This window comes from Equus przewalskii, chromosome 9 (genome assembly GCF_037783145.1).
Source record: "Equus przewalskii isolate Varuska chromosome 9, EquPr2, whole genome shotgun sequence".
Lineage (NCBI taxonomy): Eukaryota > Metazoa > Chordata > Mammalia > Perissodactyla > Equidae > Equus > Equus przewalskii.
This window is the reverse complement of record NC_091839.1, coordinates 20,108,062-20,131,404: the sequence shown is the minus strand read 5'-3', so window position 1 is coordinate 20,131,404 and position 23,343 is coordinate 20,108,062. Positions and strand designations below refer to the sequence as shown.

At 44.6% G+C, this 23,343-nt stretch overlaps 1 long non-coding RNA gene and 1 pseudogene across 2 annotated transcripts in view; one reads left to right on the top strand and one right to left on the bottom strand.

Annotated features, from left to right (window-relative positions):
- Positions 1 to 335: 335 nt before the first annotated feature.
- LOC103558377 (uncharacterized) overlaps positions 336 to 23,343 on the top strand; it is a 28,502-nt gene continuing 5,494 nt past the window's right edge. Inside the window, exons 1-5 of one of the 2 annotated variants that reach the window (XR_011522408.1) lie at positions 336 to 609; positions 4,644 to 4,784; positions 7,781 to 7,974; positions 18,585 to 18,647; positions 18,731 to 18,984. This is a non-coding gene — a long non-coding RNA (uncharacterized lncRNA). Of the gene's footprint in view, positions 610 to 4,643; positions 4,785 to 7,780; positions 7,975 to 18,487; positions 18,648 to 18,730; positions 18,985 to 22,878; positions 22,944 to 23,343 lie in introns of those variants that run through there. The other variant, XR_011522409.1, reaches the window with a different exon arrangement.
- LOC103558376 (myeloid cell surface antigen CD33-like) lies at positions 10,340 to 18,339 on the bottom strand (annotated as a pseudogene).

Below are 23,343 nucleotides of genomic sequence, written 5' to 3'. Positions count from 1 at the left end.
ACGGAACTATGAGTTCAGATAATTGATTCTTTGAGCCACTGAGATTTAGTGCGGTTTATGTGCACCAAGAGATAACTGAAACAGTAGCCGCACAAATCACAGCTAAGACAGAAAACGTAGAGTTGGAGGTTTACTCACCTGATGAATTTTTCCACATACTGTATTTAAAGGATGACTTTTAAATGTGATTTGAAGCTTTCAGTGAAGATGCCTGTGGAGGCTTTGCCAGGCTGGAACTACATTTCCCAGAATCCTCTTCCCTATTTTCCACGTTACAATTGGCCACAAGAGAAGGGAGGAGTTGAAGCAGAAGCCACATGGCTCTGAGCGTCAGCAGAGGGGCAGGTGCTATGCGGTTCTCACACATCAACGCTGATTTGCTGGCTCACATTGCTGGCATGACAGCTGTTCAACAGCTAGGAAGCAAGGTGTATGCTGGGGAAAGCCACAGGCTGGCCTTCAAGGGACAAGGACCATCAAGCCTCTGTACATGGATTGTGGACCCAAGAGGACATAGACAGTCCAGAGAGATGTTTGCAAAGGATCCAGGAAAATAACATCCCTTGTATCGCTCTCCTTGAGACATTGTCCCAGGATCTCTTTGACCAGGTAAGTGGGAACATTTGCTTATTCACAGGAGCCCCATCTTCCCCAGCATGAAGGGCAGGAAATGTTCCATCTCAGTACTCAGAATGCCCAATGACCAGCTGTGTGTCTGTCAGTCTTTGTGTATATGCCCTATATTGGCCTCCAAGGCCAGTGTAATAGTTAATTTTATGTCAACTTGACTGGGCCATGGGATGCTCAGATTAAATATTATTTGTGGGTGTGCCTGTGAAGGTGCTTCTAGATGAGATTGCCTTTGAAATTGGTGAACTTGGCAAAGGATATTGCCCTCCCCAATAGGCATTGCATCATCCAGTCTGTTGAGGGCATGAATAGAACAAAAAGTGATTCAGGTCAGATTTCCAAGGTAACTGGATTCCAGCATCCCTGGGCCATGGATCTCTGGTGTTTGGGTCAAGGCTAGGGAAGAGAAAAGGGGTGACTTCAGTTTCCGGAGGGGAACCCCCTGTGCTGGGTCCTCCTAGGGTCCTTGATGACTCCCACGAATTTGGATGAGGGGAAATGCTTCTTTTTTGAAACTTACCCTATCTGTGACATTCAGGAACAGCTTTTGATTTTGGTAATGGTATTCCATGTAGTGACCTCTCTCCACACAAAAGAAGTGTGCTCCCATGGACCCATTATGTACATATCTGATGCGCAGGGAGCAGTTGTAGGTCTGGAGATCACCAAGGAGGGGCAATTGTCTCTGGACCTTCTGCTGCACTTATGGGTTGGGGCTGTTTGTAGCCACTGGGGCAACCTGTCCAGAAGTGGCCCCTTCCTGGCACCAGTAGCCATGAACTGGGTCAGAATCCATCCAGTAATACTTGGGGTACGAAATGGTGCAGGGCACAAGGCTGCCCAATCCCTCCTGCACCATCACCAGCTCCTGCACGTCAAGGTCATATTCTGGACTCAGAGCCAAAGCTCTTGGAGAGAGACACTCGGACTCTATGCTCACGCCCCATCCTGGACCCCTCTGGCTCCTGGTCCACTCATCTTCCTACAATATGGACCACAGCAGCACTCCCAGCAGCAGAAGCATCTCTCTTTTTTTAACATAATTTTTTTTTTTGGAGGAAGATTAGCCCTGAGCTAACATCCGTGCCCATCTTCCTCTACTTTATAAATGGGATGCCTGCCACAGCATGGCTTGCCAAGTGGTGCCATGCTGGCACCTGGGATCCAAACCGGCAAGCCCAGGGGTGCCAGAGCGGAATGTGCACACTTAACTGCTGCGCCACCGGGCCCGGCCCCCAGCAGAAGCATCTCTTGAAGCATAAGTACCAGGCACTGCCCTGGGAAAGTCTGGTCACCAGGGTCCCTCGGTATGGAAAGGATGGTTTTGGGAAAAAAAGAGTAAACCACAACAGGAAGCCAGTGAATATGAACAGGAGGATAATTGTGCACATAAGTGCAACTTCAGACCCACAGCTGTCAGAGATGAGGAGGCTCTTGGAGATCAGCCATTACCGCTTCCCTATTCTGAAGAACTCAGTAAAAGTCTAGAGAAAACAAAACACTTCCAAAAGTCGTCCTGGGCGGTGTAAATTTCATACTTGAAAGAATTCATGGAAAGTTGGAAATATTTCTTCCTTGTACATTTAGAAGCTGCCAGTGAATTTTTCCCTGGAAAATGATGTTTCCTACTGAATCAATTCTTTTATCGATACAGAGCTATTTGGTTTCTTCACTTCTTCTTGAGACAATTTCAGTAAATTATATTTTTCTCAAGATTTTTAGATATCGTCTAACTTTACAAAATAATTAGCATCTATGTGTGTGAAATATCTTCTTATATTGTTCTTAAATAAAAATACATTGAAGCAAATCATTCATAGAGAAAGAGTTCAGATTATAGAGACAAACTTGATCAATTTTCATAATGCTAACACAGTGGAAAAACCACCTTGATCAAGACGCCCCACCAAGCCCATTTTGAGTTACGCCCACCATCCAACAAAAGGTAACCACTGTAATGGCTTTTATCTCATTGACTAGTTTTATTTGTTTTTGATGTTTATGTAAATGTGATTTTATAGTACGTATTCTTTTGTGTCTGGTTCCTGTGATCCGCTTTTTGTTGTGAGTGTTACCCATGTCACCAATTCATTCATTCTCACTGCTGGAAGAATTCTACTGCGTGCATATGCCGTATGCTCTATAACCTGCCTCCTTTTGATGGATGTTTGGGTTATTTCTATTCTGGATCTATTCTGAAGAGTGCTGCTATAAACATGTATTTTGATATAAATATGCACTTTTTTGGTATATCTTTTAAAGCAACATGTCTCAGAAATAAGGTATGTGCATATTCAGTTCTAGTAGGTATTGCCCAACAGTTTTCCAAAGTGGTTATGAAATTTACATTCCAAACTTGAGTATGTGAGAGTTCCACTAGTGTTGTCAATTCCAGCCAATACTTGGTATTTCCAGGGTGGTTTTTTTTTTTTTTTTTTCATTTTAACCATCATGAAGATAAGTGGAATTTCATTGTGTGCTTAATTTGAATTTCCTTGGTGACTAGTGGCCCTGAGAGACTTTCTCATATATGTACAGGGAATTTGAACACCTTCCTCTGTGAAGGGCTTAAGTCATTTTCCCATTTTTGTATTTGGTTGTTAATCTTTTTCTTATCAATTCTCAGCCAATACTGAATTATTCTGCGTTAAAGTCTTTTCTTGGATATTTTTATTGCACATATTTTCTTCATCATATCTTTTATGAAAAGTTTCTTAATTCTGATGTAGTCAGTTTTATCAATCTTTTCCTTCATTATTAGTAATAGTTTGCCCTATCTAAGAAATCTTTGCATATTCCCAAGAATACACAGATCGCTTTCTATGTTTTCTCCCAAGATATCTAAATTTTCACTATTTACAGTTAGATATCTAAGCCGTTAGTACTGGATTTTCACTCATTGTGTTATGTTGGGGTTACGACTCACTTTTTCACATATGTATATCCAGCGGATCCAGCACTATTTATCAAAAGGGCCTTATTTTCAACACTGCGTTGAAGTGCAGCTCTTGTTATATATAAAGTAGTTGTGTATGTGTATTTGCTCCTGGTCCCCAGAAACTGAGGACCCAAGCTCTGAACCCTCCTTGGACTCCCTATTGTGCTCAGGGCCCTGGAAGTCCTGGCCCAACATTCACAGGAGCCACTGAGTTGGATGGTTTTCGATGGTCACAGAAGCTCCAGGATACGTCAAACATCAACAGATACATCAGCATTTGTAGTTGATGCCAAATTCCCAGGCTTACTGGGTGATGACCTAATAATGAAGTATGTGTCCAGATCCTTTATTTGCTATGATATAGTGGACACTCCCTTGCTTGCAGTCTTATCTTGAACTAATTTGTCTGAGAGAAATGAAGGTGGATCAGCTCTCAAGGCGATGCTTGTCCTCCCAGACAGATTATAGACACAACGGGGCGGGGGCGGGGGGGCGGGGCGTGGCGCGCGGGGGGGGGGGGGGGGATGCTGTCCATGGTGCTGAACCACGGGCCAGGATCGGATCTCAAAAATCACTCAGCTCTGAGGAATCTGATCCCTCAAGCATGGGGTCCAAGACTCAGACTAGGAAAGCAGTCACATAACCTGGAGTGGTGAGAAGATATGGCCTGCCTGAAAGAAAAGGATTTGGGGGAAAGAAGACCCTTTGATTAGTGGGCTGGGGTTCTCTTATGATTCTCTCTGCTTCCTGGTTCATCCTTAGGGACTCTTCTGCATATCTGGATGTCTCTAATTGCCTGAGGGAATTAAGGACACTGAGACTATAAGAAAGACCATTGGGCCTAAGATTCAGGAGACTGACAGGGACCTGAAGAGAGAAAGATTCCAGGAGAGTATTGGACCTTACGTAGACAGGTTGAGAAAATGGAGTGGCAGGAACTCACGGGGAGGGTCATCAGTTTCAAAAGTAGTTATTGTAATAGTGTAATGCTTACTAACTATTATTTTTCAGGAAAAGTTTTAAAATATATTTTCTCAGAAGACCTTGTGAGATATTATTTGTACTTACTAAACAGAATACTTTGATCTGGATCCTGGAGGAAGTAGCTGATTTCTCTCATTCTTGAAGCCACATATCATCTGGGCCTCTCACATTGGCTGTGGGCCCAGAGCCCACTCTTCTTTGCCCCTGCTTTTTTGCTCCCCACTCCTCTCAGGTGAGTCTACTCCCCTTCTCACGTGTCCTGTCTTGATGTCTCAGTCTGTCCAAAGTCTGAGAGATGGTCCCAACTTCCCTTTCCATTCCCTGGTGGTCAGTCTGAGTGTGGACATAAGTGCTGCTCCAGGCACGGGTCAGCAGCCCGGGTGGTGAGGCTGCCGAGTCTGCTAGACTGTGTGTGGTCAGCAGGGACAGGAGTATGGTGATATCAGTGTGCAGGGCAGGCAGGTTCTGAGAATGAAATTGTCGACCAAAGAGCCAAAATTGGCCCAGAGTCAGAGGACATTCCTGAACTATCTCTCCTGCTGGGACATTAGGTCTAGTTGCCTTGAGAATCAGGGCCTCAATCATCCCAGGGAACCAATGGATGACGCCTCGTTTTGTGTATCTGTTGCCTGAGTGTGTCTATGTGTATGCATGTGTGTTTGTGTCTGTAGTCTCAATGTGTGTGTCTGTGGTATATGTTTGTATTTCTTTGGACTGCATGTATATGTGTATCTGTGTTTGTGGTTTCTGTGTTTGTGTCTGAGGTGTGTGCGTCTGTGTGTGCATTTGAATTGTGTATGTGTCTGTGTGGCTGTGTGGCCATGGTCTTTCTCTGTGAGTGTGTCTGAGCGGAGTGTATGTGTTTGTGTAAGTGACTACTGTATGTGTACATATGTGGAAATACATGAATGTCAGTTTTTCAATGGTAATATCCATGGGCAACATATTGAAAGTATAATCCATCTTATATTCCCTATATATCTTTCCTGGTTTTTGTCCAAACACTTTATCAATAGTCAACATAATGTATAAGACACTTAATTATTCTTTGCTTATCTTACATTAAAATGTAAGCTTCACAAAGGATCTTGTATCTCTTCCATTTACTGCTGAATCTACTCTGCTTAGAAAAATACTCGGCTTATATGAGGTGATCAATAAATATTTTCTTTATGACTTGTAAGGAAAGTTAGACTAAGCAAAATGAGATTACTGGTTGCCTCCAATGGAAAACTATGTATTCTTTAGAGCACTCCCTTCTTGAGTTATCTAGTATGTTCTTACCTTTGAATTATTTTACAATGTTATAATTCTCAGACAATTACTAACAATGCAAATAGTTCACATCCACAGACACGTGCATTCTATCCACTGGGGGCTGCTTGAATCCTTCCCCCAAACCAGTCTCACATGCATAAACAAATTCATTTCACGTTCCTTTACTTCATATAAATTTGTGCTTCTTTCTTTTCTGCCTGGTTCTCCCATTAATGAGTTAAATAAAATGAGGAGTTGCTGTTTAATGGGTAAAATTTCAGTCATGCAAGAGGAAAGAGTTTTAGAGATCTGCTGTACAACATTGTGCCTATTATTAACAATACTGTACACTTATAAACTGGTGAAGAGGATATCTCATGTTATTTTTTTACCATAATAAAAAATCCTTAACATATGTTCATTTTATATCTACGTGAGAGTCATAATTTTACCATTTTTAAAATAAATAATCCTTTGATAGAATAAATGTACAGATTTGTGTGTGCCTCTGTGCATTAGTTGGCTTTGTTGTTTAGGCATTAGAAACAGGTCCCTGGGCCAAATAACATGGACCATGTAACAACTTGGGCTCATCTTAAAGCATCTTGGTTATTTCCATTTTGCCAACGGGAGCCACTAGAGGGCTAGAAGCAGAAAAGGGAAATGGGTGGGATTCTATAATTCACTCTGGGTCCTCCATGGAGAACAGAACAGATTGGAGGGGGGCAGAAAGCAGGTGAGAAGATGAGTTTCCTTAACTGTGTATTTAAGTTCCAACTATAGAAAGTGAGTCCTTGGAGTCAAGAATGTGCATCTCTCACAAGCACTGTAAACTTGCTTTGCATGCAGTAGTGATAAATTATGTAGCAGGTGATGGATCTGTTTTGAACGACAGCCTTCCCAAATCTACACACAGGTAAATACACGGGTAGAAGTATCTTGCATAAAATACTACTTTCATTTGGTGATGGAAATTACTTATACATATATCTTTCCTCTCCCAGCATTTACTCACACACAACCTTAGGGAATAGTTTGGGAGCCCAGAAGTGAGAGGGGAACAAGTTTGTTTGTTTTTCTGTGTGAGGGCAGGACCCACTCAGCAAGGTGCTTCCCTGATGTGCAGAGGTGGGTTAGGGGTTGGGAGAGAGGCTTGGGAGGCAATGATTCTGGTGTCCCTCTCTCTTTCCCTTCCTTTCAAGCTCCCATGTCCAGGACTTTCACTTGTCCTGAGAGGCGAAGGAGTTGAAGTTTTTCTCTTCCCTTCTTTTCCAGAAGCCACCAACCCTTCCAGGAAAAACTAGAATGAGGTCATAGAACTGTAGAATGCAGGCTCTGGAAGTGACCAGCTGGTGAACAACGTTCTGGTGTTTGAGGGTCTCAGATAGGGTGTTATCTGGGCAGGGTCCTGATCACCTGACATAGTAGATCATGGAGAGGTCATAGGGGAGGAAGAAGCCAAACCCAGGGGGCACTCCTGAGCAGGATAAAGACCAACAGAGGGGAACTTATAGGGGAATGTTGAGAGGGCATGAAGTTCCTGTTTCCATCCCTATCAGAGCCAGACTTCCTGCTGCTTCCTGACTCTGGGATTCAGGACATCCTGGGCTAGTAACTGCAGGAAGTGCCTGGGCAGAGTTAGGGTGGGAGCCCTGGAGGGGTTGAGACCACCTCCTAAGAGACCAGAAGGCCCCCGACAGAAATGTCAGAAAACATACAAAGAGGAAAAACCTGTTGCAGAATGAAATTGAAAATCAGCTCAGATGGAGAAAGACAAAAATCATCCCTGCAGGGATGGGCGGGGCTCAGGTTGGGTGAGGGGACCGATACAAAGTTAAAAGGAAAGTTTTCTTTTCTCCCAAGGTCTCACAACGGATGTAAAATGCCATAAGGACCCCCTTCTTTGTGTGATTAATGCTTTCTTATCAGTAATGCCCAGAGAATTACTATGTTATTCCATTTAATTACTAGGGAAACTCCTGGCTAAACCGTCCTCAACTCATAGGACCACTCAATCCCTTGTTATCACCTGAAGGTGGATGCAGAACATTAGTCTGAAGATGGTGGCACACCCTGGAAGGTCCTGGACATCCCTGACCAGCATCATTGACCTTGGATGTCACCAGACCCTTTCCCAGGCTCCTCCCACTCTGCACTGGGGGCTGGTAAGTGGTTGGCCCCTCTGGGGGCTCCATGCACTCTGGGCCCTGGGGAGACCCAGACTGGGGAGCTGGTGCTGTTTGTGGTGCTGAAATAGGGTCTGGATTGAAGCTTGGGTACCTCCCATCTCTGCAGAGGAGCCTGAGCAGAAGCTCCTGAACCCAGTTTGGGGTCAGGAGGGAAAAGAGGTGGGGATGAATGGAGCCGGGGTGGGGGGAGCAGACAATCAGGAGTTGGTGGTGCTGCTCTCCTCTCTCTGCTCCTTCTACCACATAGCCTCTTCAATTTCAGGCATTGTCGCTCCTGTGGATAATGTCTGTCCAATCCACCTGGCTGAGCCACAGAGCAACGGGATGTTCTTGCAAAGGTTCTCTGTTCACTGGTCTCTGTACTGCTCCTTTAAGTAGCTTGCATCATGCCAACCTCACTAAAAAATAAGACAAAACAATTCTACTATGAAAGTGAGAAGGCTAGTCTTTGCATTGGACAAAGGAGAAAACTGAGTATCAGGGTCAGGAATATCAGACACTACGCCTGGATCCCTTTCTCCCATTCTGTCCACCTGCCCCAGTGCCTCTGTTCATGAGAGGATAGTCTCAGGCCTGACGGGGAAGTTAAGCAATTCCTGGAAACTTATTTCTGGCTCCAAGAGATCCCCCTCGCCAGTGGTGTTGGACTCGCCTGATATTGTCAGAGGGGCACCCCTTCCATCCAGGAGAGGAATGAGTCTACTTGACTACCTTGTGTTTCTTGGTCAGGATTTGGGAAATGGTGAGCCTGAGTGCCCTTACTCTGTAAGGTAGGGGACAGAGATGTCCTGCCTCTGTATTGTTCCTCCTTTCCTGGGGTCCAAAACCATTTTGCCTTCTTCTTATCACCTTCCAGAATTCTCTTTTGGTTGTCTCTTGCACCATTTACAGGGTTTATAGTTGTGGATAGAGAGGAGACACAGGGAACAATGCGTCAACGCCATCTTGTCTGGATTGTAAGTCTAACCATCCATTTTTAAAGTTTTCAACAGACAGGTTGATCCATATGACCCACACCGACATTATCATAAACAGATCTGACTCAACTTTCACTTCTGGATGTAGGGCAGGGTGAAGGGGTGTTAGGTATCAGCATTTTTTACGCTACATCAGAATCTTCCACTTGTTTATCTAAGGGTAATTTTTTTAACTTATGGCACAACGCTTTGTCTCTTTGATGTGTTGGGTGCTGCTGGCAAATCTTGGGCTCTTTTTGTTTAAACTGATTTTTACTAAAATAACAATATTATGTTTGTTTGTTTGTTTGTTTTGATGAGGAAGATTGGCCCTGAGCTAACACCTATTGCCAATCTCCCTCTTTTTGCTTGAGGGAGAGTGGCTCTGAGCTGACACCTGTGCTCATCTTCCTCTATTTTGTATGTGGGTCATCACCACAGCATGGCTTGGTGAGCAGTGTAAGTCTGTGCCTGGGGTCTGAACCTGTGAAGCCCATGCCACGAAAGTGGAGCACGTGCTCTTAACCACTATGCCGTGGGGCCAGCCCCAACATGATGCTTTTTTAGGAGGAAGATTATGAGCTTCTGCTTCCCTCCATCTTCCACCTGAGCTCATTTTGAAGGACAAGAAGGTGTCAGCCAAGTGATGACATGTGGGCCTTCCTGGAGGAGCGAGGTGGATACACAAAGTCAGTGAGGAAAGAATAAGCTAGGGGGCATGTAGAGAATGTCTTGAGATATTGATGGGTTAGGAAATGGCAATGGAGAAGACAGGGTGAAATTAAGGACAACCTAGAAGAGGTTAGAAAATCATAGTCCAAGGGCTGCCTGCTTTTGCAAATAAAATTTTGTTGGAACACAGCCACGTTAATTCACTTGCACATTGTCTATGGCTGCTTTTGTGCTCCAATCATGGAGTTGAATAGTTGCATCAAAGACCATACAGTTTGCAAAGCCAAAAATATTTTCTATCTGGCCCTTTTCAAAAAGAAGTTCCCTGACACTGACAAGGAATGTTAAGTTCAGAAGCTTGTAAATTATTCTTTTGAGTTAAGGAGATAGAGAAGTATTTTGAATACGGTCATCCCCGAGTTTTAGGAAACTTTCTGAATGTTAATATCTGATTTTGCCTAACCAGGACTAGTACTAGGTAGGCAGGATGGAGAGGAAAGATTCAGAAGTGGAGAGGGGTGGCTCTGGAGGTCAAGACAGGGCAAGATCCACGGGAGGGCTTTGAGTAGAGAGAGAACTGACATGTGGCTGACGTGGTGTCTGGGACAGAGCACACCCGGCCTCTGGGAGAAATGTCACTAAGGCCTTTCTGTCCAAGGGAGAAGGAGCCAGGATGCGCAAAACTCTTACAATGTAACAGAACTTCTGCTGGATGTTTTCCATATGTATTTTCATTTAATCCTCATGGCAAACCTGTGAGGTAGGACTTCTTACGTCCATTTCACAAGGCAGGAAACTGAGACATGGAAGGGTAAGGTGGCTTGCATGATGTTATATTCTTAATAAATAAAAGGCCATGTATTTGATCCCTCATCTTTCTGATTGAAAAGCCTAATATAGTTCCAGTATAGCAGGAAACTCACAAATAATAGTTTATAAGTTCATTGCCTATGGGGATGGAAAGTCTCCAGTGTTCATCCTTTGGGCCCCCTTCCTGTAGGGGATGTGGATGCTCTGGCTGAGACTGATGCTCCCGTTGACTGCTCAATGGGTCCTCTAGGTGCCCTCCTGAGGATTTATCCTGTGAAAGCTGAAGGAGGCATAATGTAGCTCTGGCTCCATCCCCAAGGGAGAGGAGGTCCCCACAGAGGTGGTCGAGTCAGTGGCTCTGTCTAACTTGGACTCACATTGGTGACTCTGTGGAGAGCAAAGAAGGGGATCAGAGCACAGTAGTGGGGTGGTGGCCAGGGAGAAGGCAGAGAGGGTCCATGAAGTGAATTCGATTCTGACAGAACACATTCATTCTTCCATTCTTTTATCAAAAATTTCTTAAGATTCCACTTACTCCATTATCCCACAAATAAAGTACTTATTGGTTGCTTTCCAATTCTTCTGGACACTCACCCAGACCCATGTGGAAAATACTATTATTTTACAGAGACAGAAGCTAAGTCTCAGAGAGGTTAGGTGCTACCCAAGGTCACATGACTATAGATCCTGGTCTCTCTCAGGTCTCCTATGTGCACTGGATGCACAGGAAGCTGTTTATGAAAACCACTTCTCCTCTTCTGTGTCTCTCCTTTAGCCTCGCAATACTATCACACTCACAACTCTTCTGATACCAGATGTGTGGGGTTTTTTTTCGGCACAACCAGCAATTCTGTGTGATGCCACCTGGGTGTCCTACAATTGAATTCAATTCTGACACTATCTACTTGGAGCTGGGTAGGAAGGGATATGGAGCTTCCAAGTGCTCTCCAGGAGTGAGACTCTCAGAGCACCTCCACGTGTTCACCAACTTAGGAGCTTCCTGAACTCCATCCTTGGAAATTTTATGGAGGCATGATCAATTATTAAATGCATTTCCAGCCCCTCTCTGGTCTCTGGAGAAGCGAGTCAGGGTTGAAAATCCTCATCCAGAAACCCATCAAGAGTCAACTCACCAAAACAAAACACAGTGCTCTCACACAGGAAGTTGAAGGGATTTAGGAGTATAACCATTTTCGCTGTGGATTCATTTCTCAGCTCTAGATCTACCACAATATTTCTCAAAAGAGTCTTTCCACTTCCTCTCCTTCAATCCTCTCTTGAACTCACTCCAATCAAGATATCTGCCTCCACAAGGCTACCAGGTCTGCTTTGCCAAGATAAACTTGATACAACTTAGCAAAATTTAAATGGTCACTTCTCAAACCCTATCCTACTGGATTTAGTAGCATTTGAAACTAATGAGTGCTTTCTCCTTCTTGAAGCTCCATCTCTCCCTTGCCACCAGCATCCAACGGTACACCCTCCTTGGCATTTATTTTTTTATCAGTGATCTTCTTGCTGTTTCCACCTTATCCCCCTGACTCTAAATGCTGGAGGATTCCAGGGGTGTGTCCATGGACCCCTTCTCTTCTTTGTGGCTTCTTCCACTATGAGACCTTGGTGTGGAGGACTCCTAAACCTCTGTGTCTCTCACCTGGACCTCTATCCCGAGCTCCAAACTTTGGTAATACACTTGTCACTTTCACTTGGACATCTTAGAGCACCTCCACCTTATAGTAATGAAAATAAGGTTTGATCATCTCTTGAAAATGTGCTTTTCTTGTAGAGTTGTCAATTTCAGGAATTGGTAATTCAATTCCTTAAGTTGCTTAAGGCAACCACGGTGGAAGTGCATTTGGTATCTTTGGATATTTATGGACGTCTAAGACATCTATGGCCACCTAGACACCTATGCACATCCGTGGAGTCCTCTTTGATATCTATGATGTCTATGGACATCTGTGGAGGCATTTTTGACAGCTATGGACATCTATAACATCTACGAATATCTGTGACATCTATGAACGCCCTTGGACTCATCATTAACATTTACAGATATCTATGGACATATATGACATCAATAGAGGCAACTTTGACATCTAGGGACAACTATTGCATCTATTTACATCTATGACTTCTAAGACATTTACCTAGTATAGATATAGATGCATATATAGATATAGATATAGATATATAGATTTGCCCCAGTTCCTGTTTTAATGTTTGATCTTTCATCCTGGTTCCTGACATAAAACTCCTAATTCCCTCAGAATTTCCTGAGTGATGGTAGTGCCTTTGTGCTAATGAGGCAACTCTGGATGGCTCCTGGATAATGGCTTGTCACGAGAAAGACTAAGCTATGATTAGAAGCTTGGAACTTTCAGCCCCATCCCCTCTCCTCCAAGAAGCACAAACAGGCTGGAAATGGAGTTAATACTTGATCGTGCCTACGTGATGAAGCCTCCTTGAAAATCCAAATTGTATTAGGTTCAAGGATTTTCCAGGTTGGACTCACAAGGAGGTGCTGGGAGAGCGGCACTCCTGGAGAGGACATGGAAGCTCCCTCCTTCCGACCTACCTTGCCCTATGCATCTCTTCATTTGCATGTTCAACTGTATCCTGTATCACACATTTTTATAATAAGCTGATATACAGTAAGCAAACTGTTTTCCTGAATTCTGTGAGCCACTCTAGCAAATAAATTGAACCTGAGGAGGGAGTCATGGGACACTCTGATTTGTAGCCAGTTGATCAGAAGCACTGGTGACAACTTTAACTTGAGATTGGTGTCTGCAGTGGTGGGGGGGGGGAGCAGTCTTGTGGGACTGAACACTTAACCTGTGGGGTTTGATGCTATGTCCAGATAGATAGTGTCAGAACTGAGCTAAGTTGTAGAAGGCCAAGCTGGTGTCACAAAAAATTGCTTGGTGTGGGGAAAACACCAAATGCCTGATGCCAGAATTGTCAGGACTGAAGTGTCCTGTGTGAGTTGTAAAGGAGCCACACACAGAAGTTGTCATCTTTTCAAAATACACAAGCAATGATGCTGAACTGCAGGACTCTGGGATAAATGCAGCCTCCATACCTCCCCATCCTCATTCCTTCCCACTGTTACCCACTCCACACCTCCACGTAACTCTGCTTTAGGAACACTGTCTTCTTGCTTTTTCTCCAGGGTATAAGAGATGCCCCAACCTCACAACCATCACACTTGCTGTTCCATCTGTTTAGAGCCCTCAGCGATCCTCTCTCAGGGCTCACACAACACTCCTTCACTTCCTGAAGGTGTTTTCTCAGAGACTCCAGCCCCTAGAACCATCTATCCCCATCGTTCCATTTCATTTCCCTATAGAGCACTTATTTCCTGCATATTTTCACTACTTATTTGTTCATTATTATCACCCCCCTCACCAATAAATGGAATTCCTTGAAAGTAGGGACATTTTACATTTGCAACATACATATTTTTCAAAATACAGGTATTACCCAAGCCCTCAGAACAATCAACAAGCAGGAGATAGTTGCTGATGGAGTAGATGAATACTTGGGTGATTGCTGACCATGTACTCAATACCCTCATAGCAGGGTCCACATTGGTCAGGGTTAAATAAATAAATGAAATTCGGAGCTCAACAGATGAGCAGGAGTAGGACAGGCTGATAAAGGCATGTGAGGAAGAGGGGACAGCGAGCAATGATTCTGAGATGCAGGAAGCTTACTCTGCTTGAGGTGAGCAAGCAGGTCAGTGTGGGAGGAGCAAAGCACTGAAGAGCACTCTGGTTTTCCTGCCCCAAATGCCAGACTAAGTTCCTTGGATGCTCATCTTTTGGAAGTGTGGAGGAGCAGTGCATTTCATGATGGAAGTAGTGCTAATCTGCTGGGGAGGAGAGATGGGACGACTGCAGCAGGATAAGGACTAAGAGGGGAGCTCAGTCCAAGGGAGGGGTTGTATTAAGCTGTATTTAGAAGAAGCACAGACAAGCATTGCAGCTTATGAGTGCAGGGGGAGGTGATGGAGGACTGGGGTGGGACAAGGCAGGTGTCTCTTTGGGTGTCAGGGATATGAGCATCACGTAGGTGGATAGTCCAGCAGGAGAAGTATATCAGAGCATGTATTAACCATGTGTTCTTGATGTTTTGACATCTGGGGCCTTTGAATCTTGGAATTGTCCCTGCCAGAGCTAGTGAATTTCTACAGATAGTAAAAGACTTACCTGCAATCTTCCCTTTCATATTTCAAGTGAACCAGTGCAACGCTCACACCCAAACCACTTCCTGTATCAAGCTCTTACACTCCAGACTATGTTCCCACTCTAGTCACCGCAGGACCAGGTACCAAAGAACTGGAGACAGCCTCTCCCAAGAGCCAGCTGAAATTATTCAAACTAGCCAGTCCTAAGCCTGCTTACCTTGCCTCACCTTGCCTTTCCCATGGAAAACACAATAAACTGGTTCCTCAACTGGCTCTGTGTGGTGTGGCATTTCCCCCTCCTCTTGGGAACTGCGAGTAATGACTGTCTCTCAATCTGTTGGCCTCACATAGCTGAATACAGTCATACATTGCTTAACGATTAGATACAGCCAAAGAAATGCCTCTTTAAGTGATTTCATCATTGTGTGAACGTCATACAGTATACTTACAGAAATCTGGGTGGTATAGCCTACTACACACATAGGCTGTGTGGTACTAATCTTATGGGACCACTGTTGTGTATGTGGTTCATTTTTGACTGAAACGTTGTATAGTGCATGACTATAATAATAACACCTACATTTTCAAATAAGTATTAAAGTGATGAGCGTATTTCTGGAAATGTCTAATGGAGCATGACTGTCAGCCACCCTGGGGAGGTGCGTCCAGCAGACTGAGTGCTAGGATGCCCATGTCACTCACCAGGGAAGCTCGTCCAACGGCAGGGTGGATGTCATTCACGTACACTGCTGTCCTGGCTGCTTTTTTCCTGCAGGTCTTCACTCTGATGGGAGACACCAGGATCTTTGACACAGGTCACTCTTTTGAGGCTGGAGTGAGGGACTAAGGCAGGATGAGGGTGGTATAAGCCCAGGAACCTTCATAACAAGACTTTGTAACAAGGTCTCCTCCCGTGCTCCTGGACATCTGGAACCAGGGCTGGGAACACATTCATGCTTGGCCCAGGGGCTACCAGCTGAATTCTCACCACCACCATACACCCCACCCTTCCTCTGGGTCACCACAACACCTCCAGGTCCCTCTTCTCTCTCTCTTGGCCCAAAGCCAACCAAGCTCACATGAAGAAGATGAGGCCAAGGCAGAGAAAGAGAAAAACAGTGACACCAGCTCCCCCAATGGCTCCCTGAATCACACCAGTCATGGTCCCAGGTTCCCCTGCAGACAAAAGAGACTTGGAGTGAATTCCAATCTTGGTGAACTGATATGAATCCTTGCATCTGCAGCAGGGAGATAAGGGCACACATTCCCTCCCATCCATGGTTCAGACCCTAGCTTCTCCCACCCATCATAGGACCTCAGCCTTCTCCAGAACAACATGGTCCATGTGACAATGTCTATCTCCAACAGGCATGTCCAGCAAACTCCATCTCTATCTAGGACCCAGGTCTTTCTTCACCCAGGGTCTCTCTGCAACAGCCCCGTGACCTGGCTACAGCAGGAGAGTGTGTCTCTGGGCACTGGGGGCATCCAGAGAGCGAAAAAAAATGCAGAGTCCTATGGGATCCTGAAAGGCTTTGTCCTTCCCTCATTCCAGGGAGGGTGTCTGGATCTCTTCTCCTGTCCTCCATGGGCCCCATCAAAGGCGATGTTTCATGTCTTCAGAAGGTGGAGGAAGCTGGGATTTCTCAAACCTTCAGATCAGACACAGACAGCTCTGCTGGCCCTGCCTGGCCATGCCTCCTGGGAACCCAACACCGAGGGTGAGGGATGTGTCTCTGGGCTTCACCTGCCAACAGTTTGGTGGGTGCTGCTGAGAAAGCCCCAACAGGACTCACTGTCCAGTGAGGGGACCAGATACCATTATCCATGGGAATAGAGCAGTGGGGGGAGCCAGGCTCCAGAGAGAGGTGAGGGTGAGGTTGGAAGATTGACAGTCAAAAAAGGACCCAAAGAGATTTGGAGGGAAATTAAATTATTCCGTACTATACCATAATGATGGATAAATATCATTGTACATTTGTCCAAACCCTTGGCATGTACAACACCAAGAGTGACCCCTTATGTCAACTACAAACTTTGGGTGATAGTGACTTGACAATGAAGATTCATGGTTTGTAGCAATTGTACCCTCTGGGGGGGATGTTGCGTGTGTGGGAAAGTGCAGCGGGTATAGGAGAAATCTCTCTAACTTCTGTTCAATTTTGCTGAGAACCTAAAACTACTCTAAAAAATAAAGCCTACTAAAAAGTTCCCCCCAAGACTTTCAATGACTGGAGGAAGATAAAGAGCATGTTAAGGATGGCCATGGAGGAGGTTGTGGGTCATCCAAGCAAAACGAGAGTTGGAGGATCTAGGGGGATGTGGCTGGATGGGGGCTTCTCATGTCTAACTGCGGCCACTCCTCCCCAGCCCCACCATCTGACCTCTGAAAGTCCAGCTCTGACCCGACCTGGGAGAGACCCCACCCTGATCAATGCGCCGTGGGTGGGGACTCCTCCCTACCTGTGCCATCCCCTAGGCAAACGCCGATTTCTGGGTTCTCTGTAAGACTTGGGACAATAAGAGGTTTCCCCCTTCAGTGGGGCGGCTGTGGTGAGAAAAATATAGGTATCTCCCCACCCCCAGGACACATGGAATCACTGGAGGGACAGGGCTTGTGCCCTTCTAGGTCCCCTACTCAGACAGGACGCCAGGGCAAAAGCATCAAGCGTCCTCAGCCTGGCCATCCTCCTCACCCCCTCAGGGACCCGGGCATCCTGGCCCAGCACTCACAGGTGATGTTGAGCTGGATGGTCCTTTCCACAGTCACACCAGCTGCAGGGAACTTCACTTGACATGTGAGGTTGGTGCCATGGTCCTGGGGCCGGGGGGTGAGGGTGAGCACTGAGGAGAGTTGTGTCCTGGGGCCCAGGGAGGTGAGGGCTGCTGTTGTCCAGGAGAAGATGGGGGGCGTACCCCTCACAGGCCCAGGGTACAAAGCACGTCAGGTTCTTGGGGTGGCCAGACTCCAGGGTCCCCGAGATGAGGATGTCAGGTGTGTGGGTCAGGGCTGGTGATGATGAGAGAGAGAGGAATCAGGAGGGAGTGTCTAAGATTTGGCCTTGACGTAGCCTCAGGGTTTGGTCCAGGTCCTCCCTCTGAGCCCTGACACACTGTTCCCCCAAATCCTGGAGGGGGGGGGTTCCCATACCAGCCCTGCCTTGGTCCCCACGTCCTTTCCCTGTGATTTCTCCTGGAGCCCACTCCTTACCTGTCACATGCAGAGAGAGAGAGTTAGATTTGTAAGTCCATTTCATACTCCCCCTCTCCACTCGAAAAATGTATTTTCCATCGTCCCTCCTCCTGGCGTCTCTGATGTCCAGGGAGCAGTTGTTGGTCCGGGGATCCCCGAGGAGGTGGAATCGGCCCTGAGTCTCCTCCTGTACTTTACTCTCTGGGTTGTTTGTGGCCACTAGAGCATCCTTGAATGTGTCAGCCCCTTCCCAGAACCAGTAGCCATGAACTGGGGCAGCGTAAGTCCTTTTCTTCCTGGGATAGGAGAAGACTCAGGGCACAGAGACACACAGGCCCTCCTGCACCGTCACGGATTCCTGCACTTCCAACTGGTATCTGTCATCCTGTGCCAGGGTCCCTGGTGGGAAATGATGGTCAGACACAGCCCCTGCTCTGCCAACCTCCTCTCCTCTTGGCCCACTCACCTGCCCACAGCAGGGAAAGCAGCAGCAGCAGCAGCATCTCTCAGATGGAGGAATCTGGACGTCTGTCCTGTGACTGAAAAGAGAAGGGGAAGAGGAGTGGGAGGGGAGGCTGCAGGGAGACCCACAGGAAGCTTGGGAGGAGCACTTGAGGTCAGCGTTTCACAGAAGAGGAACTGCAGCCTGGAGCTCGTTCCCTCTCTGCACAGAGCTTGAGGACACCACACAGCCCAGAGACCCTGAGACACACCCAGAGGGGAGCAGACAAGGAGCTGACCAAGTGTTCTGTCCCCATATCAGGGATTCCCTCTTGCACTGGAGCCTGGACCAGGACCTCTGAGGACATCTGAGCAGTGGGACATGGTGAGTCTCTAAGGGCCTCTCATCTGAGGTGCTTCTCTGAGCCCTGTTGTCTACACCAGGGAGCTGATTCCGCCATGTGTAAGATTCTTTAGGGTCTGTGCAAGCATCTGAGGCAGAAGAAGAGATGGCGTCCTAGGTGATATGAAGGCAGCAGCCAACCATTCATTCATTCATTCATTCATTCTCCAAATACTTCCTGAGTATCTCCGTGTTGGGGATGCTAGAGACAAGAAGGGATACAATTGACCTGCTGCAAGCCTGTGAGATGCTCCCACCCAGTGGAGTCACTTCCTCCTCAAATGCCCAGTCCTGTCAGGCTTCAAAGCTGCAGTCACTGGTGAGTTGGCCATGTGTCCTGGTAGCAAGTTGGGTATTTTTGAAAATATGAGTATGGGAGGTTCTTTTTTTTGCTTCTTGTATGCTGATTCATGAAGTTACAATGGCATCTCCAAAAGAAAAAACATGTAGCCTTTTCAAGTAAACCAAAAGGGAGAACACATGTTGTAAGTCAGTGCCGTGGAAATTCCTTTTCCCTGAATAGTGTCGTTGAGTGACGTGTGGACAGGAGTGAATTATTTTAGATCCTCATAATACAGATTAGCATTTCCTATCATGTAAAGCATCTTCTCACAGTTATGTGTGGCTCACAAGTCACGATATTTCAAGAAAACATGAGCGGAACATACAGCTACAATTAAAAATTTAGGTTCAGTTCATGTGGTTTTGCATCTCACTCTGTGTCGTATGCATCGTGGAAATTCTTGACACCTGTAACACAAGTACATTTGCCACCGTTGATTAGTAAAATCTTTCAAATACAGGATTATTGAGATAACTGTTCTGTCAGCATTCCTAACAGAGAGAGACTTTGCACCCTCATTTGAAATATAAGGAATTGAGTCTACAATCATTAAAATAATAGTTGATACAGGTTATTTAAAAAGTAAGAATGTGGCACATAAAGGAAACCTCAATACAACTGGTTTCACAGTCAAGAAAGATATACCATGTTCATGGACTGGAAGGTTCAGTGAGTTCTCATTGTTTTTCTTTAATGAACTTTGTAATTTATGTAAAATAGAATGTTCCCACTTGAAAGTAACTTGTCTATGAATTTTGACAAACGTATACAACCCAGCTATGACCTCCATGATCAAGAGATAGAATATTTCCACTACCCCAAAAAGTTTTCCCACCCTATTTTCAGCTCATCATTCCCACCTCCACCCCAGGTAACCATTGATATACTCTCTATCTTGGTGAATTAATTTTGCCTACTGGAGAATTGCCTGGAAATGTACTCATGTATGTCTAGATTCTCTCACTCAACAATACTATTTTTGAAATGGATCCCAGTTGCGTATTTCTGTAGTTCATAATGTCTGATTATTGTGTAGAGTTCCATTCTGTGGGCACAGTATAGTCATGTGTTTATTCACCTGTTGACAGAAATTTGAGATTTTCGAGTTTCTGTCAATAAATATTAAGGCGTAAGTCTTTTTACGGACATTTTTCATCCCCATGAGTACACACAAGGAGGGGAATTGTTAGCTCAAAGAGTAACCACACGTTTAACTCTAGTAGAAATTGTCAGTGTTTTTCAGAATGGTTTTCAACTTTCCAATCTTATCTGCAATGTTCCAGAATTCTAGCAGCCTCACCCCATCATTAGCACTTTGTATTATCAGTCTATTACATTTTAATATTGTAGTTGGCGTGTAATGGAATATCTTTGTGTTTTTCAATTCATTTTAAATTTAGATACAGTAGATTCACTTTTTATCATGTACAACTTTATGAGGTTTGACAGATGTAATCAGAGCCACAGTCAAGATCCTGAAGAGAGCCCTCACCCAAGACGTTCCCTCGTGCTGTCCCTGGGGAGCCAAATCCTCCCTCCACCCATAACCCCTGAAGAAATGCTGATCTGTTCTCCATCCTTTTTGTAATGTAATCAGACAAAATATTGTCTTCAAAGTCTGGCTTCATTCACCTGGCATAATGCATTCAAGGGTTCTCCATCTGATTGGGTGTATGTGTCAACGATTTACTCAATTTAATTGCTCACTGATACTCCATTGTTTCAACGTGTTCCTTCTTCTATACACTTACAGCTGAAGAACATCTGGGTTGTTTCCAGGTTTGCAGTGACTATAAATAAATCTCCTATAAATATTCACATGCAGGTTTTTATGGGAACATACAGTTTATTTCTCTTGGGTAAACACCTGGGAGTCAGAGTGTTCTGGTGTATGGAAAATGTAGGTTTAACTTTATATGAAATTGCCAAACTGTTCTTCAGATTGGCTGTATCACTGGTGTTCCTCCCAGGAATGTGTGCGAGTTCTGGCTGCTCCACATCCTTATTAGCATTTGCTATTACCAAAATTTGTTTTATTTTTCTTGATGTTTAGCCTTTTAGTCACTCTAATAGATGTATATTGTATCCCAGGTTTAACCTGTTATTTCCTAGTGACAAGTGATGTTGAGCCTGTTTTCATGTGGTTGTTCGTCATCCATTTTTTTCTTCTTTGGTGAAGTGTCTAATTCTTTGGCTTCTTTTTAAATTATTACACGGTATTATGTACGTAACAAAAATTTTACTATTTTAACCTTTTTTAATTTTTCAGGTCAGTAGCCTTAGGTAGATCCACATTGTTGTACAACCATCACCACCATTTAACTCTAGAACTTTTTTCATCTTCCCAAACTGAAACTTTGTGCCCATTACATGAATAACTCCATTCTTCCTGCCCAGGACCCTGGCCACCACCATTCTTTTATATCAGTGTCTGTGGATGTGCCTACTCCAGATATTCCATTTAAGTGGAAACTACAGTATTTCTCCTTTTGTGACTGGCTTATTTCACTTAGTATGATGTCTTCAAACCACCTTGTAGCACGTGTGAGAATTCCCTTCCATTTTAAGGCTGAATAACATTCCATTGTATGTGTTTTGCACATTTAGTTAATCCATTCCTCTGTGTATGGACACTCGGGTTGCTTCCACCTTTTTGTGATTGTGAGTAATACTGCTACAAACAAGAATGTGCAGGTATCTGTTCAAGTTCCTGCATTCGATTCTTTGTACACATCCAAAAATGAAATTACAAGACCACATAATAATTCTGTTTTTAATCATTTGAGGAACTGCCATTTTATTCTCCACAGCAGATGCAACATTTTGCAATCTGAAAAGGAAAACATAGGAGTTCTTCGGTCTCCGCATTCTCGCCAACTCTTGTTGTCTCTGTTTTGAATTTTGTTTGCTTTTTAGTTAATTTTTAAAAATAGCCATCCTAATGGGTGTGAAAGGAAGCCCTCACTGTGTGATTGTAATTTACACTTCCCTAATGTTAGAATGTTGATCGTATTTTCCTGCATTTATTGCACATTCATACATCTTCGGAGAAATGTCTATTCGAATCCTTGGCCAATTTTTATATAAGGGTGTTTGTTTTGTTGTTGTTGAGTAGCTGTTTTTTAATATATACATTTAACTGGATTCATTTGTTTGTGTTCTTACTTACATTTTGTTTTGAGGGTTCTGATATATTCCAGATACAAGTCACCATTAGATATATATTTGAAGATATATTCTCCCAGTCTGTAACACTTAGTCTCTTCATAATGGCTTTTACAAAACATGAGGAGGGGAAAGAGTATAGAAAAGCAGATTCAAAGGGGCAAGGTCCACAAGTGAGATGGGGGCATTCAAGGGTGCAAAAGGTCATGTTAGAAGAGCAACCACCCCAGATACCTGGGTCTTAATCCCTCTACCTTGAAAATGTTCCTCTATAAGGAAAAAGGGTCTTTGGAGATGCCCCAAGATGTGGCACCTTTGCATATTGACTATTTCAAGCTGGAGGAATTTGAGAAACATCATGTGCAGGAAGGACTTTCTGACCTTCTCTTGAAGCAGGTCGTTAACCCTCACTGAGATGCTCCCTCCCTGTATCCAGAGGAAAGGAGCATATTATCTCCTAAGATCAAGGAAGAATCTGAGGAACAGGGCTTGCTCAGTTTCTCCCAGTTTACCGCACTTAGCTCACACTCATTGTCCTATCCTATTTCTGCACGATTTTCCACTTTGCATCAGATCTAGCAGGAAAATACTCAATTTTAACCACTAATTTGCTCTTCATTTCCTTATGAAGGCTCCAGTGCCACATAAAACTCACATTAAATACATATGTTTGCATTTCTTTTGTTAATCTCTCTTGTGTTACAGGAGTCTCAGTCAAGAACTTACAAAGACAGAAGGAAAATATCCATGGATTTCTGGCCTCTAACACTGTGAGAGAATAAATTTTTTGTTTTAGATACAGAGTATGTAGTCATTTGTGACAGTGGCCCAAGGAAGCTAACACAGGTGGGAAATCAGAGAGATGCTGTCTCCAGGGAGAATGCATAGAAAAACCCTCCTTCACAGACCAATTTCTCTGTTCCTCTTTTGAGCAAAACTCCTCAAAGCGTTGTAAGTACCACTCTTCCTCTCTCCCCTCCTCCAATTCTATCCTGAACTTTTTCCAATCAAGTCTGCACTACTTTCCTGCCTCTTCATTAAACCTGCTATGTTGGGATCACCAAGGACAGACATGTTTCCTTGTCCCCTTCTCTTCTTTGTGTGAATCAGCCCTTTTTTGCCTCATGTGTTTTCATCAGTTACATGGCTCTACATCCTCACCTCTCCAGC